Source organism: Gossypium arboreum, unplaced genomic scaffold (assembly GCF_025698485.1).
Source record: "Gossypium arboreum isolate Shixiya-1 unplaced genomic scaffold, ASM2569848v2 Contig00285, whole genome shotgun sequence".
NCBI classification, from domain to species: Eukaryota; Viridiplantae; Streptophyta; class Magnoliopsida; order Malvales; family Malvaceae; genus Gossypium; species Gossypium arboreum.
In genome coordinates this window covers 1-2500 of record NW_026440401.1, presented here as the reverse complement: position 1 = coordinate 2500, position 2500 = coordinate 1, and the positions used below count along the sequence as shown (strand labels likewise).

Sequence of the window (2500 nt, the reverse complement as noted above, 5' to 3'; positions counted from 1 at the left end):
CTTGATAAACCAGCGTTTATATATAGATGTAGGAGGATCTGTTTGGGAAGTAAGAAGCCCCTTTGACATCTCTTCATCTGCAAAGAATTCTCGGTGTGAAAACACAGAGACAAAGGGCTGATCTTTGAATAGGAAAAAGAGTGGATCCGCAGGATCCCAAATGAATTGGCTTATTCGAAAAAAGCCTTGTTCTTTGGAAGATCTATCTCGTGCCTGGTACTGCATGGTTCCACTCTGCAAGAACGCCGAATCATTCTCTTGAAGCTCATCCTTTTCATCATAAATGATCCGCTTGCCCCGAAATGACCCGGCCCAATAGGGAAATCCCAATTCATTTGGCCTTTCGATACAATCAAATAGAAAGCCCCAAGGGCGCCATATCCTAGGAGCCCAAACTATGTGATTGAATAAATCCTCCTCTATCTGTTGCGGGTCGAGTACTCCTTCTCCTTCCCCTTCTTCAAACTCCGATTCGTATTTTTCATAGAGATTTCTCTGATCAACGATAGAACAAGATCCATTTTGCATCATATATAAGGGATTCCCCGGCTCGGACCGAAGAAGCAATGTCACTCGATCATTATCAAACTGACCGCAATCTTTTTCTGTCCGTGAGGATCCCACCAGAGCGCCTTCTACTTCTAATAGGCCATGAACTAGATCAGAATCATTCTCAACGAACCCATAAGAAGTGATCCCATTTTTTTCATCGGGTCCGGGTAGAGACCAAAGGTCTTGAGCGACCGATCCGGCAGAACAACTCAAAAGATAAAGAAGTATCGTTAATTTCTTCATGCTCGTTCCAAGCTCGAAGTACCATTTGTACAAATAAGAATCCCCTTCGTTACATGATTTCTTCTTCATATAGATAGATATAGGATCTAAGGGGCAATTACTTAGAAGTACATTTTGTACAACAGCCCTTCCTATCTGATAGAAAAGGATCCCATGATCCTGAACCGATCTTACCTGGGATCGCAAATCCCAAGTTTGTCTATGAAGAGCAGATCTAATTGTATTAGTGTCTATAATTGATTTCTTCTGTGTAATACTAATCGATAGGGCCTCATTGGTAAGTGCTACAAGATCTCGTGCATTGGAACCCACGGTTATGGACCCGAATCCATTAGTATGGAACATTTTCTTTTCCAAGTGAAATCCCCTAGTATATGAAAGAGTGAAAAGTGCTTTCGTTGTTGTGGAATAAGAAGCCTTCGTATCTTAATACATGTATTTAATTTATTCGGGGCTATTAGAGTGGGATCCACTTTTTGGGGAATATGAGTCGAAGCAATAACAAGAATATTTCTAGTGGAACATCTTTCACAATCCTTGGAGAGATAGTTCACTAATAGACCGAGGATAAGTAATTCGCCTCATTCACATCCAGATCATGAATGTTTGGAATCCATATTATGCAAGGAGACATTGCTTTTGCTAGTTCGAATTGAAGGGTGATATAAAATCGGTCTATTTCCGACATCATATCCATAGTTAACGCATTCATCATAGTTAGAAGCTCCAGCTCCGTATCAAGGTCACGATCAATAGCGTCACTATCATCAATAGCGTCACTAGCATCAATATCGTCACTAGCATCAATATCGTCACTATCATCAATATCGATATCATCAATAAGAAAACCTTTAAGCTTGTTATCCAGGAACTTGTTCAGAAATACTGTAATGAAAGGAACATAGGAGTTTGTCGCTAGGTATTTGAACAAATAGGATCGTCCGGTTCCTATAGAACCTATCACTAAAATACCCCTAGAGGGAGATAGGGCTAAGCGGAGCGAAAAGGGTTTTCCACGAGACGGGAAATGAAAACTATTAGCCCCACACGAAGTTTGTGAATAAGTGATTGTCTGATAATGAGCAAGGAATATCCGCCTTTCTGCTAAACAGGATGTATTGAACTCATAATTCATTAGATACTTTTTATGAATGTCAACTAAGTATCGTAAGTAAATTGGTCCCGGTTGTTCAATCATTTGATAACCAGAGTCATTCTTTGATAAATGATCACTATGAGTCAGACTCAATAGAATTTGATCAATCCTTTTTTCTGTCGTTAAGGTGGAGAACTGAACCAAGAATTCTCTTTCTTTATCATCAATCGAATCACTGTTCGCGACCCAGGATTCTATTTTCTCATCAATCCAATCACCGCTCACGTTTTTTCTTTTTCTTATCAATGAATAGATCTCTTTACTTGTATGACTTAGATGTCTCGTATTTCTCGAAAAAATGATTCGATTGATGGGATTTGGTATGATACTTATGAGATCGATGATATCGATGAGATTGATATTCAAATATTTCTTCTTAGAACGTATTGATTTGACCCCATAAGCGGGACCACCACCCCATAGCATGTTGCCGCCAAAAGCAGAACCCCGTATTTCTTCTAGAGAATCTCCTAATTGTTCCAGAGCAACTAGAAAGAGATTCTTTAACCAGAAAGAATTCAGTTCAGATGTAGGATACCTATCCAGAAG

General features: G+C 39.6%; 1 pseudogene; it reads right to left on the bottom strand.

The window, feature by feature from the left end:
- Window positions 1-2497, bottom strand: part of LOC108458941 (protein Ycf2-like) — a 2909-nt pseudogene extending 412 nt beyond the window's left edge.
- Between the last annotated feature and the right edge of the window lie 3 nt (window positions 2498-2500).